The 6,160-nt window shown below is 30.8% G+C and overlaps 2 long non-coding RNA genes across 6 annotated transcripts; both read left to right on the top strand.

The window, feature by feature from the left end:
• The first annotated feature begins 646 nt into the window (after nt 1-646).
• LOC124916630 lies at nt 647-2,461 on the top strand. Of its 3 annotated transcripts, none has more exons than XR_007096897.1 (5): nt 687-982; nt 1,075-1,127; nt 1,209-1,385; nt 1,902-2,012; nt 2,110-2,461. It is a non-coding gene; the product is annotated as an uncharacterized LOC124916630 (long non-coding RNA). The 3 variants fall into 3 exon arrangements; XR_007096896.1 differs by having other exon boundaries at nt 688-982; nt 2,085-2,461; XR_007096898.1 differs by lacking the exons at nt 687-982; nt 1,075-1,127 and adding an exon at nt 647-656 and having other exon boundaries at nt 2,085-2,461.
• Nucleotides 2,462-3,305: 844 nt separating this feature from the next.
• LOC124916721 lies at nt 3,306-4,502 on the top strand. 3 transcript variants are annotated; one of them, XR_007096907.1, is made up of 5 exons: nt 3,306-3,594; nt 3,685-3,862; nt 3,939-4,009; nt 4,108-4,173; nt 4,365-4,412. It is a non-coding gene; the product is annotated as an uncharacterized LOC124916721 (long non-coding RNA). The 3 variants fall into 3 exon arrangements; XR_007096908.1 differs by having other exon boundaries at nt 3,307-3,594; nt 4,380-4,401; XR_007096906.1 differs by having other exon boundaries at nt 3,457-3,594; nt 4,108-4,502.
• The last annotated feature ends 1,658 nt before the right edge of the window (nt 4,503-6,160 follow it).

Genomic DNA, 6,160 nt, shown 5'->3' with positions numbered 1-6,160 from the left:
AAAATTTAGCTATTCTAAATTTAATATTTTGTATGTTTTATTCTTTAACTTTATAAAAATTTTATTTCACTATTTTAATTTTTAAAATTAAATCTGACTTAAATTTTGTTTACGTTAAAATTTAATTCTTAATTTTAAAAAAAATTATAACATTATTAATTTTTTTATTAACATCTATTTTTTAATTAATTAATATTTAAATTTAATTAAATTAAAAGTAAAAAATAATATAAATCAAAAATAAATAAATTAAATAATATTATATTATTTTTAATAATAGAAATTTAACTTATATATATATTTTGAAATTAGGAATAAGTTTTTAATTATTTAGAAAATTCAGTCAGCAGAGTCTAGACGAATTTTTTCTAACCTAGAAAATCATTTGCCTCATCCTTCGAAGATCCAAAATCTCTCCATTATAATCCAGACCTCAAGTTTCGTCATTCTCACCGGATCTCCTGCTAACCAAAGATCTGATTTCTGATTTCTGATCTCCGATCTGACGGAGAAACCTTGACACTCCGATGGCGGGAGCCGCCTCAGCCCTCTTCCTTCTCGATATCAAAGGTAGAGTTCTCGTTTGGCGCGACTACCGTGGAGACTTCTCTGTTGTTCAAGCCGAACACTTCCTCACCAAGCTAATCGAGAAAGAGGTTCTTATTCTCAAATTCTATCAAGAAAAATGAAATCAACATTTCTACCGCTCTTCATTTGTTCAAGTTTAGCTATACGAACTCAATTTTATAGTTTTGTGATCCGATCAAACTGATTTAGCTATTCGTCTTCTTTTTATTTATTTATATTGAAGCTCATAGTTCAATTGTATGGTCAAACTGTTTGTTTATTACAAGATCCAGTTTTACGTGACAATGGAGTTACCTATTTGTTTATTCAGCATAATAATGTTTATTTGATGACTGCTTCTAGACAGAACTGCAACGCTGCAAGCCTTCTCCTCTTTCTTCATCGTGTAGTTGATGTAAGGACTAGTGATCCTCGTTTTATCTTTTTCTTTTTTTGCTTGTTCTGAATTCAGATTAGTTTTGTGGTTTATTTGGACATGTTTTTAAGCATTTTTTGAAGAGCTGGAGGAAGAATTACTGAGAGATAACTTTGTTGTTGTGGTAAATGGATGATTACTTTTATTCTATTCCACAGTTTGTATTTTTTCATCACTAGACTTCAATTTCTGTTGCACCTTGCAGAATGAATTGCTTAATGAGATGATGGACTTTGGTTACCCTTAGTATACAGAAGCAAAGATTCTCAGTGAATTTATCAAGATTGATGCTTACAGGATGTAAGTTGCTCAGAGGCCACCCATGCCTGTAACAAATGCTGTATCTTGGCGTAGAGAGGGCATACAATATAAGAAAAATGAAGTAAGCCATGTTCTTTTGAAAGCACGCACTTATGATGACATTTTGTGAGATTTTCTTATGGATCAACCGCACATGCATACTAAGATGGTGTCTGAGCTCCTTCCTATCTTGTACACTTACGCACCAAAGCTGTATGCATGATTTGCCTTTATAACTCTTAGATTCTTTGTATATTTTATAACATAAAGAAAGGCAATTCTGAAAGGTTGCAGTTGCAATAAAGTTACAGAAGATAGTAGAAAATGTATATGGTGTTCTGGTATTATGCAATAAGTACCTGAGAGAAATTTGTATTCTAATGTTCTTCAGCCTCTGAAACCCACATTTTGAATTTGACAAATCAAGCTTCAGCCTTACTATCAGAAACTGCCATATGTCTGAAATCTGAATGAATAACACAACTTATTTTTATTAGAAAAAGTGTAATAGGCGCGGGTTCCTTTCAAATGAATTATTTTTGCTATGCTTTCTACTGCTATTATTATATGTGAATTCATCCATTGTTGATGATAATAGGAATCTCAGTTGACTCAAAGAGAAGGGACTGACTGGATTGCTTCCAAGGAGAGTTAAATGCTTCTCTAGGAATCTACATTGTATTGTGCTCTCTTTGCTCTTGCTACTCAGGTTTTCTCACTTCTCTTTTCTTTCCATGGACGTGTCTTTTTTGTATGAATTTGTCGATCTACATGAATCCAGATTAATTTACATAAAACAAATTCAGCCGTTTCGCCATTGGCAACATCCAAACTAGTGCATCCTACTAGCGCCATTACTTGGACAGATGAAGGCCTCTCTTTAGGTCATGGAAGAATGAGCTGAATCCGAATAATCGAAATTAGTGGGACTCCAATTTATTCAATTGCTTAGGCCGCAACGAAGAATTCTGCAACAGCGATCTCGAAGTTTATAAGTTTTCCAGTTTCAATTAGGTCTCTTCTTGATGTGTTGTTTAAGGGTTATTTGAAGCTCAAAGTGGCATAACTGTTCATATATTTATAAACCTGTTCTAGTAATTCAGATCTGATATGGATTAGTTGATGATGATATGTGAAGACAATTCCTTCTATTTCTTAGTGGTTTGCTTAGACAATTCATTCAATTGTAGCCAACTTAGAAGTTTTTGTTTAATAGAACTTAACAAAATTGGTTAGTATTCAAAGGGGGAAGCTCTTTAGAGTTTATCCCTGTTTGTCCACCTTGTGAATTGGAAGACAGTTAAAAAATTGTTCTCCTCTATAATGGATTAGGATAGTAATTCTGCAAGGACTGTTAAGATTTCTACTTTCAATTTGACAATCACAAATGATTATATAAATCATGTTTGCTAATAATTATGAAGGTCTTCTTGGAAATGTGGCCCTGTGTACTTTATGAAAGTAACGTGGAAAGACTTGGTTCATCTCCTACATGTTTCGTAAGCCACTACTTGCCTTACTCAGGCCTATATTTTGTGACGGATCATGTTGGGTGTATGAACCAATTTAATGTTTGTCTACAAGATATTTTGCTTTAGTAACTATAATTTACAAGAAGTCTTATGCGGGCATAGTTTGAATTCAACACTCCCCTTTGAGTACTCACAATTTTCTGTGGATTTTCTGCTAAATGTCACTCACTTTACCAGGTAGGATGTTGGGAGATGGTCTTCATGAAGGAGGATGTGAACCATTAGGTTCCCATAATAATGATAAGGTATTTTGTTTTATTGTTTCTTATTTTCATTCAGTGTCGATGTTCCACATACTGTAGGCCTTGAAATCAACATATTAATTAAGAAAGCTAATTGATTCATTACTTTCAAAGAGGTCTATTCAATGCCTCAATTATGTGAGTCTGGCCATGTCAAATGGTAGTATTAAGGATGAAAACCTTCTTTAACATTCTCTTGTTTCATTCTCAGTTATTTGAATGTGACGAAAAATCTGCTTAATTTGAAGCCTTTTGAGATAAATTACTCTAAACCTTTTATTGAAAATGAGATTACTGTTGCACAACTTCCAGTTTATAACTAAACTCTTGCTGATTTTTATGCTGATACATTATTAATTCTTTAACAGTTATTTATTTCTGTCATTTTTTGTGTGTGTTTCTGCAGGCTAAGGTTGATCCTTCGAAACCTGCATCTCTAACTTGGCATCGAAAGTTGAATGCATCAGACTTTGTCCCTGCACAATTCAATCTAACTGTGGCGGAAATAATTCATATGGTGGGTTCAAACTTCTATTTTTATCAACATTCTTCCATAATATTAATTTAAATCTCCATGGAGAGTCCTTTTTTTTAACACACCTTGTAGCTAGATGCTCTAAAACTATAAAACCAGATCAGGGTAATAACAGGCGAGTCGAACCTTTTCTCCTCATTCTTCTATAGGATATTCATCACATAACTTCTGCACATCACTCTCTTTGATACAAGCTCCCATTGGTTATCGATTATGGCATCATATTCAGGAAGAAGCAGCTAAAGGAAAGGTAACTTTTGTTTTGTTGAAAATTTCCCTCGCTTTATTGATAAGTTATTCTTACATTAATTTGTTTCTTTCTTTAGGCGACAATAATTAATCCTCTAATGAAGCGTTACATCATATCATGTTATGGTGTTCCACTCGGCGGCATTGGGTAAAAGCCTATATAATGAATAGCTGCAATTCTCTTGATTTATAAAATTAATTATTACGAAAACATTCGTATGAAACATTTTAATGTTTAAACAACAGGGTGACCATGTCAAAATTCGCGTCAATCTTTCTTATTCTCAGATGCAACAAATGTTCAAACATTTGGTAATATGTTCATTACTTGAGAACTGTCTTTAATTATTCCTCTTGCGGATTGTTATCCCTTTTGCCTTTCTTGGAGATAACATGTGTATTTAAAACATCTCACTGCAATATTTATTTTTGAGTTTACCTAACAACATTTACCATGACTATGTTACAAATATGTACTATTGGCTAAACACAATCACGTATAGCCTTGATACTTACAGGGGCTTTGGGTTGTTGTTGGTGTCATATCCCGCATCCGGATCGTCAAGGAAGCTATTTGTCAATTTATGACCCGTCTGTCCTACCCTTTCAGGTTTTTTTTATTTATTTTAAGTTTAAAAATAACTTAATTCGAACCTATCTACGTTTCAAATCTTTGTACTTGTCATTTTGATTGTCTAGTTTTAAGTTTTATAGTCTTTACACTATCCTAGATTTATCCTAGATTTACTGATTATTTATTGACATTAGTGGTCAATCAATGATCATGAGATGTTGACGAGAATATACCAAATAATGATGTTAATGATTATAATTGATTATAATATATATATATATATATATATATATTGGTTAATGATGGATATATCTCTGGTTTGCAGGTTTGTAGGTTTGCAGGTAGAGCAAACAATGAGGCACTTAAAAATGGAATAGATCAGCCTATGTCGTCGGGTTCAGAAGACAACGAAGACAACAAAGATGATAAAGACAGCGATGATGAAAAGTGAAGAAGATCTAGTGTAATCTCGCCTATCAACCAGTTCTATTGGATCGACGTATATATATTACTTAATTGTTTTGTCTTTTTAAGTATACAAATTTGTCTTTTAGTCTAATTGTTTTCTTAAACCATTAGAACATTATTAAAAATTTGTAATATATATGATTTTATAAGATAATATTGTTTAGATGATTTTTTTTATTATTATTATTATTTTAAATGTTAATAATTGGTAGGTAAAGATTTTCTAAATATTCTTTTTCAAGATTATTTAATTTAAAAATAAAAATAAAAATAAAATAAAAATTCAAATAAGATTGTCAAAAGAAACTAAAAAAAATAGAAAATAAAATAGACTTTTGGCAACGCTTAAATGAATATTACCGACGCTTAAATAAGCGTTGCTAAAACTTACGCCCACCCTGCTTTTGGCGACATAAGAATAAGGGTCGGTGATCTTTTTAGCGACGCTTTTAAGGGTTGGCAGAAGTATTTTTAAGCGTTGCCGAAAGTCCTTTTTGTTGTAGTGTTAATTATATTAATTTTTTTATTTGAATAAATAATAAAATTTTAATTTATAAATATAAAAGTATTTTTTTAATGTAAAATAGCATAAAACCGTAAAATCGAAATTATTTATAAACTCGTAAAATCGTAATATTTTATTATCGTAAATTTAATCGTAAAACTTTATAACTTATTTAAGAGTTTAATTAAAATTAAATTCGTTAACCTTATCTGAAATCATAAGAAAATCATAAGATTGTAAAAGTTAATTCCAAATTTTAATAGTCTTATTGTAAGTGACTTTGTGTTTATTGTTTTCTCTTCAAACAATATTAAAATATAAGTTTTGTTTTGAATTTTGTAAACGTTTCAATCAACTCCTAATCATATTTAAATAGACCAATTAATTTGTTTAGAAATAAAAAGGAAAAGAAAAAAAAAAATTAGTCATCAAAGAAAAGCTTATTAATTTTATTTATAATAAAAAAAATAAAATATATATATATATATATAAAATGATGCTTAATTTTAATTTTGAAAATGTCCGGGTTGCCGTGTCGAGAGCCGTGGTTAATTTGGATATATATGTAAGAGTAAATGAATACTTAGGCCGGATTCTGAGTTGTCCCGTCCATAAACTTAAAACGGTTAAAAAAAATTTAAAAATGTTATAGGTATGTTTGAAACTCAGAACCTAACAAAACAAGTACAACTCTTTAACCAACTAGGCTAATAACACTTGATATTTTAAATTCAACACCAAATTTAATGAAC

Source organism: Impatiens glandulifera, chromosome 9 (genome assembly GCF_907164915.1).
Source record: "Impatiens glandulifera chromosome 9, dImpGla2.1, whole genome shotgun sequence".
Taxonomy (NCBI): Eukaryota; Viridiplantae; Streptophyta; class Magnoliopsida; order Ericales; family Balsaminaceae; genus Impatiens; species Impatiens glandulifera.
Note: the sequence above shows the minus strand (reverse complement) of the source record. Positions and strands in the feature narration are given on the sequence as shown.